General features: G+C 36.6%; 1 protein-coding gene across 4 annotated transcripts in view; it reads right to left on the bottom strand.

The window, feature by feature from the left end:
- Positions 1–2,457: 2,457 nt before the first annotated feature.
- The window catches only part of LOC121871887 (ubiquitin carboxyl-terminal hydrolase 8-like), a 37,464-nt gene continuing 32,028 nt past the window's right edge, over positions 2,458–7,893 (bottom strand). For 2 of the 4 annotated variants that reach the window (XM_042374479.1, XM_042374481.1), the window contains one exon: positions 2,458–7,321. The gene's annotated coding sequence lies outside the window, so the exon portion shown is untranslated. The remainder of the gene's footprint in view (positions 7,322–7,893) is intronic. The other 2 variants (XR_006089976.1, XM_042374480.1) reach the window with 2 other exon arrangements.

Here is a 7,893-nt window from a genome sequence, read left to right as displayed (position 1 = left end):
ATAAACATTATATATGCTTGTCCAGTACAAATAATATGCATATACCTGTATTCATTATACATATTGTGTATTTACAGGCAGAGGTTTTACATCCATAGTTGCTTCTAACAAACCCAGTCTATCACAGTTCCAAGCAGAATCAATAACTTCTGCAATGAGATAACTTAATTCACCTTAACCATATTAACATAATCCTTACATGACATTGATGCTCATGCAAGTGGTAATGAATCTGAGTGTGTTCATCTCAAAATTTAAGTACCATACTTAAAAATAGTATTTATCAAAACCTTGTACAGTACAGTACATACAGTATGAATTTCGGTTTTGCATACCAATAATTCATAAAATGGAATCAGTTGCATCTACAGTTTATTAAAATAAAATTATAGTATACTTCATTACAGGTCATAGTAACAAAGCCCTCATAAATTACAATGATAAAGTGCTTTTCATTATTTGCTGCAAATCACTTACAATGGCATGATACAATTTCATTATTCTTCATACAGAAATCCAGAGATAACGACAAGTCACCCTTAAAGATAATGCTCCCTACATATTGAATGTACCCCAAGTAGATTTATGGTACAGTACTTTAAGTAGATACAAATCACAACAGGGTACTTTACAGGAAAAATTAAACACTTGTCCATTCAATCTCACAGTTCTTGTTTTCTGCCACACCCTAAAAATGTATATACATACAGTAAAACCTCTATATTAACAGACTATATAGAGAAGAAAGACCTGGTAGATGTGAAATTTCCACCTAATGAGCCATATTGTCCATCATACTGAGGGTCCGTTATGTGCACCGCTCCCACCTAACGGATTATATGGGGAGATAAGTCAACATGTTATATGGGGATTTCACTGTACTGTAGGTCCCACAAATGTACTTTTCTACAACCTCCTGTTTACTTATTGTTACACCTGACTATACTGGTGTACCACTTGATGATCTGCCACACCTTATACAGGGAGTCCCCCGCCTTTTTTTTTACGGGGAATAGCCCACCCAGGCACAGGTCATCGACCCACAACGGGGCTTAGGGGGCGAAAAAAATAAGAGTAAAAAGAAATTAAAAATAGAAAAGAAAATGATTATATTAATTTACACCACGAAGATGTCGGAAAACCAGCTTTTTGAAGTGAGACAGATTGTACGAGTATGGAAACACATAAGAAGGCAGAGCATTCCACAGTTTGGCTGTGTGAGGAAAGAATGATGTACTATAACAGGTTATTCTAGTGCAGTGGTTCCCAAACTTTTTAACATGATGCCTCCTTTTGCTTTTTGCGAAGTCCTCACCCCCCCCCCCTTATATTTTTGTATTTAAAATCTACATAGATTTTATTTTTTATTATAATTATATTTTAGTATTGTTGAGGATCAGATAACTCCTTGCATAGTGACATGTACAAGACGCGTAAGGAGAGAGAGATGAAATGATAGAAAACAGATACGGGTGACTGCTATACTTTGGTTTTGCATGGATGTGTGGAAGATTCTACGCCCTTAACTCATGAGACATAAAGGCAAGCATGAACTTAGCATGCTTCCCAGATCGGCGCTGTAAGCAAATTTTGGCAGATGGCTTCACGCCTCCGCTGTATCCACCTCACGCCCCCCAGTTTGGAAACCACTGTTCTAGTGTGACCGACATCCACAGAGAAACGGGGGACACTGCAGGCAAGACGAGTGTTACGAACCCACGGCCTTGCCAGCGGTACACAGAATGCCAAATCTACCGAACATTGTCCGTTTAAGTGCCTGTAAAAGAGAAAGAGTGAAGCAACATTGCAGCGAAGAGAAAGAGGGAAGAAGGATTATCAACTAAAGGAGGAGAGTTAATAAGACAAAATGCCTTTGATTCTACCCTATCTAACAGTTGGACAGAAGAAGAGCCACCCCAGATATGAGAACAGTACTCCAAGTTAGGACGAATGAATCCCTTATATACTCGAAGCAACTGCTCAGGGGTGAAGTAGCTACAGCATCAGTACAGCATTCCCAGCTTTCGGGAGGCACGTTCTTAAGTCGGATTTGTACGTAAGTAGGAACACATGCTATGTGCATACCGTACTTACAGAACAATGTTTAAAATCCCACTATATCATAGCCTAAGTCCTTATATACATCTTAAATCAATTTAAGACAAAAGAAGAAATAGAATGACAAAATACAGTAAATGAAAGTAAAAATAAGTTATCAGGTAAATAAAATACTGTAAATTTCAAGTTAACCCCGTTCGTATTGGCGGGCATTCTTAAGTCGGACGTCTGTAAGTGGGGGACCCCTGTATGGTAGCTAAAACAAATATCTGTGCAAACTCTGTGGGAAACAATATGAGATCGCGGACGATAAATTTTGGTATATGAGGGCTGTCACTAGTCACACATAAAATTTCAGAGCATATCAACCCCCACCTGCAAGATAGTTGGTTTAGCTACTGTACATATTGAGATTATATTTTTTTTGTCTATCTTCCATTATATCCCAACCCCTATCACTTTATATTCTAAATATAAAGGCACATCCAAATTTACTCACTCTTCATTATGACTATATTCATATCTCCCTGCTGAAAGCTGAACAGCACAGTTCTAAATTAAACTTTATGATGCCATGACATGAGTAGCTATTCCCCCCAAATATCAGAAATAAAAATGAATAAAAAAAAACGGTATTTGCTTGCTAAATTATACTACAGGTATCTACACATAATTACACCAATGTGCATGAATGTGACAACTGTTCCAATTATGCAAAGTAATTATCCCAAAATAGATGAATTTTCCCACAATACAGTAAACCCTTCATATAATGGACTTCGATCTAATGCTCTAACCTTTTACATATACAGTACTGTACAATAATCCATTAAAGAAAGTTTCATATATGACTGACTAGCCCGTCTCATATGGTCCATTAGAAGGAAGTTTCATATATTACACAGGTTCCACTGTGCTGTACTTGCTGCTTTAAGATGTCATCACATGCAGAACTGAAGCTGAAATGTGTTTCTATTAAATTGCACTTACACAAAATAAGGAAAAAATATTGTCTAAGTAAACATATGATACTCAATGATAATACTGAATACCTGTATATAAATGGATGGTGACAAACACACATAAACAGACAACATAATATCATATAGTCCTCTAATTTGAAAGCATATCAGTAAGTAAAATAATTAAGAAAATGTTTCAAAAGTTGCTTGTCTTAACTATCTGCTGTGTGGAAATGGCCAATGACAAACATGTCTTTGCTCTACATGTATCCTCGATAATCACGGGACCCCAAAATCGCTGATCTGGTTTATCATAGTATTCTCAATTGTGACCATGTGTACGCTTATCACTGATTGATCTGGGTTATCACGGAATTGTCATGGGACAGCCGCGGATCTCGAAAGCCAGCAGTAGCAGTGACTGGCAAGAGATGGCAGCACGGCTTGTGGTGCCAGCATTTGTTTCCCCGCTCTGTTTTGGTTGGTGTTTGAAGACAGTTTCCAGCTCCGTACTTGTTTTTGGTGCAATATTTGTAACTTTTACTTACCCTCCACCCTGGTACCTGTGAACAAGAAGAGTGTTAATGTTCCTGATCTGACCAAGCAACGAAGATGTGTGTATTCTCTGGTTGAATGTTCCCGACAAGGATAAGCATGTGCTTGGCAACACACACACACAGTGTGTGTTACCACTTCCTTCCTCCCCACCTTTCTAATCACCTGCATCTTTCTCACTCCATAATTTAAAATTTATGTAACAATGTGGAAGGAATATGACGTTGTTCATTTATACTTGCACTCAATTTTGTGGGTAGACATCAGCTGTTCAGTTGTGTCTGGCAGGGCTGCAGCCAGTGTTAATAAACAAACCGATTGATGTATCATCTCACCATTTACCACAACCTCTCCCTCCACCACCAGCTCTGTGATCACCACCTAAATCATAATCTCAGTGATGGATTTGCTTTACCTTGAGCAAATCAACACAAAATCTACTGCCTCCCACCCACTTCTCACCTTCCTCCCTCCTTCCTACCCACTGCTTCTCACAAACACTCTGCCTTTCACTCATTCTACTATGACTGTCATTTATGATACAATATTGTACAGTACTGTACATAGTTTATTTGTTATTCATTAATTAGTAAAGATATGTTACTAGTATTATATCCTTTAGTGTACCTACACATTTTGGGGGGTATATTTTGGTCAGTTTGGGGATGCGTCTTTGGGGTTGTGGGGCAAAACTAATTTTTCCCTAATGTTAGGCGTTTCAATATGTACGGTTTTGCGTAACACGGTAGTTTTGTGGAACCTAATCCCCGCAATTATCCAGGATACATGTAATATATTGTAGGTTGACAGGGCCTGAAATAATCAAAGAAATTGCAATGAATTACAAACTCTGCTTCAAAATTACTGCTCCAAATTGTAAACATCAACTACTACATGAGGAACACAAAACTGAAGTAGAAGAAGTACCACTATGCCCAAAAACAATACCTATGATGTCTTTCACCAGTATACAGTAAACCTGCATTTAACCATACTACTTGAATCACTGCCATATCTTCACTGGTTCCAAATTTATGGAAATTTCAAGGTTAACAAACTTTAAATGCATTTTTCTCGTTTTTCATTTACGGCGATTGTCCTACTTTGGTTCTGTACTCCTCATATGGGAACAGCATCACTGAAGTTTGTAATTAGTATTTATCTGCATGTAAAAAAAGTTAACATATATATTGAAGCTAAAAAGCTGTGTCTCTTTATAGTATTTACAGGTGAAAACAAGTAATTTAATTTGCAATACAACTCCTCAGAGAGCAATGTTCAGAATTCTCGCTCGTTTTGTCATATTGTATGACTCTTAGAGCATTCAATAACTTTTTGTGGTGAGTGTACAGTACTTCGGAGAAATTGTGGCGATCAGTGTATAAAGCAGTGGTGCAGTCTTGAATCCTAACCTGCTTTTCCTTCCTTGAACCAAAACCTTCTCAATGGCAAATGATGTGGCAGCTTTATAAAGGATGAGACACTCCCAATTTTTAATGAATATCATAAACCTTTGTAATAACTTTAATCTCATAAGCTTTGAAGAGTAATTGTTCAGTATTTCAAATATATCTTTACTGAACTTTTAAATACTGTATACACGGTATAAAAATAATTAAAATTTTTCAATGCTTATGAACTACTCATGTTGATAATCAAATATGGAGGTGACTAGACAAACACTGGGATGATTTCAAACTGTACCACTACAGAGCCTTAAACATACTGTAAGTACCAAAGTAGTGCCACTATCACGGCTGATTTAGTACTGCACTGCTTGTTTTCCAGGAAGTGATTTTAAATCTAGATAGATAGGTGTGATACCTTGATCCATAATACACTGTAACCTACAGAGTAGCACAACTTGCCTTCCACTATATTTCATAACAAACTGCCTTTCTAAATAACTAAAACTTTGAAAATGAATTGAGTAAATTATTAGTAAATTTTAGATACAGGTTTGGACCCCGTTAATCAGGGACCCGATAGTCTGGCAGCTTTGATGGTTCGAGACGCAAAAGTGAATACTTAATCTTTTTGGGAAAAATGGATATGTTCCACAGCTATTAAGTCAACAGTAATGCTATAAAAGTTGTGGTAAAAATCATCACAATTATCACAACCTGTACTCAAATGTACTAAGTTAATTACTAAAATTTTTGTTTAGTACAAACTATGGGAAGTTTATATGTACTACAATTATTCACTATTTCATTATTTTTCAACACGGATTTAACCTTCTCTTTCCTCTTTTCCATTTTGAGGGAACTGAGAATAATATTCTAATGGGCAGAATCAAAACAACACAGAGTGCACAGAGAAAATGTGAAGAAATTGGCATGCAATTTCAGACATCTCTGCCACAATAGCATCCCCCCCCCCCCAAAAAAAATAGAAGAAGTTATTTTGGTGAATTTCTAAAGTGATTAATGTGTTCCATGTCATCAGCCCAATTACCCAAGTTGTTTGAATGATGTTATTAGTGTCATTGGCCTGTCAGCGTGATAATAAAAATAAATCACAATTGTTTTATATGAACCGGTCTCAATCCTAAATACACAATTGATCAATAGGGTATGTACTATAGCTGACACAAAAACAACTCCTCGTAACTAAAGAAGGTTGTATAACAAGGGTGGAAACCTTAAGATTGATTAAGAAGGGAAGTACAATACAGTTTACAGTCTGGCAGTCTGGTATATTAAATATGTGATCGATTCATTTCACTGTGCGGTATAGTAGTCTTGTGTACAGTCCACATAGCTAGTAACAACAAATGTTTATGAATATATTAAGGCCACTGTAATACTACCATACGGTGTACTTTAGATAAAAGAAATATATAATTAACAGGAAAGCAAACTTTTCACTCACTCTAACAGGTGTTTGTCCCTTTTCTGTACTGTACCTTGAATGTACACAGAATCAAAAAACTATCTGTGTACATTTTGCATGAAACAATCTGACTCCACAGAAGATGGATATTATATTGCAAAATGCCAAACAGCGACATTTCCTGTTTTATCCATTGTAAGTATTGTAAGGTATCCTCCTACTTACGATGGGGATAACGTTCCTGAAAACCCATCCCAGGTCGAAATATCGTAAATTGGGATCATTATAACATGGGGTTGAATGGAATACGTTTTCAGCCAGTCTAACACCCACATGAATCACTGAAAATAAAATTCCTACATTAATACTATACCTACAACACAAACAACACTCACCAAATCATTAAGAACAAGCCTAGTCATCATCACGTGTCCCCTTGAAGGTGGAATGGAGACATCACTCAGACTCCAACACAGCTTCACAATATCAAGCTTCACCCCCCAGAGACACGGTTTTTCTGGGTGCCTTGCCCTCCCCAAACATTTTCAAAGTTACACTGCTCACTTCACAGTCACAAAAACAGAGCGAATGATGACAGCAAAAACAATGATACCGACCGACACTGTTCATATCATGTTCACAACAACATAGACAAAGCACTTTACAGTCACAAAAAACATAGCAAAAATTACTTCACAGTCACTGAAACAGAGTACAGTACAATACAATATGAACACTAGTGATGTCCTCTCACTGTAAGGGGGGAAAAAAGAAAAAAGACTGATACTGACCGTTAATCATTGAGCTACACGATCACACCTATGTGTGATCACCATAGAACAAAAGTTGGGACTTTAGTGCACCGAGTGGTCGTGTGGTGGTGGGCGGGTGGACTCCAGCTGACAAGTGCACTGAGAAAAGTATTACATATTCAGCGTTGGTCAGACGATGACCATCGTTTATGAAATTTTTTTTTTATAAAAAAATAGGAAGTGGTCTTAATACATCACCATCGTTAGGGTGAAATATTGTAGATAAGGAGATTAAATTGGGGGATACATGTATTGATCATTAAAGAAATCATTGGACCACAGATATTTTTTGGATCGTGTGTACAGTACAAGCTTATTCCGTACCAGAAGGGAAACAAGTAACCTGAAAAATTAAAGTATATACTACTATATTCGATTGATAAACCATTTATTAATATTAAGACCAAGGCCTATATCACTGAAAAATTATCAAGTGCAAGTTTCCTGGGTATATCATGTCTAATACTCTTCATCGATCATTATCCTTCTGTTTTGAAAGGTAAACAGTCAATCACATAATGATCATAAATATTTAGCATGAAGCAGATTCAACCATCCTCAACAACTACATCACTCTTAATTACTTACAAAAGAAATCTTGAAAAATTATTAATTTAAATTATACTATTTCAGATAAGATAAGAATTATGAGAGCAAAATATTTATGGAGA

Source organism: Homarus americanus, unplaced genomic scaffold, assembly GCF_018991925.1.
Source record: "Homarus americanus isolate GMGI-L3 unplaced genomic scaffold, GMGI_Hamer_2.0 scaffold39675, whole genome shotgun sequence".
NCBI lineage: Eukaryota > Metazoa > Arthropoda > Malacostraca > Decapoda > Nephropidae > Homarus > Homarus americanus.
Note: the sequence above shows the minus strand (reverse complement) of the source record. Positions and strands in the feature narration are given on the sequence as shown.